This window comes from Brassica oleracea, chromosome C6, assembly GCF_000695525.1.
Source record: "Brassica oleracea var. oleracea cultivar TO1000 chromosome C6, BOL, whole genome shotgun sequence".
Classification (NCBI taxonomy): domain Eukaryota; kingdom Viridiplantae; phylum Streptophyta; class Magnoliopsida; order Brassicales; family Brassicaceae; genus Brassica; species Brassica oleracea.
This window is the reverse complement of record NC_027753.1, coordinates 20,119,615-20,119,837: the sequence shown is the minus strand read 5'-3', so window position 1 is coordinate 20,119,837 and position 223 is coordinate 20,119,615.

The following is a 223-nucleotide window of genomic DNA, read 5'->3' as shown; positions in this document are numbered from 1 at the left end:
TCAAAATTTACTTTGAACAATTTTTTTGATAAAAGTTTTGAACAATCGTTGACAACTTATTTTTTAAAAATTTTAAATTACTAAAACTATTAGTCCCACAATGAAAATTTTGTTATCAGTAATTTAATTTTTTTTTCTATAAAAGATACAAATGATCAAAAAAAACTATTAGTAGAAATCATCATTTAATAGACATTAATATTAAAAATATACTAAAATATAT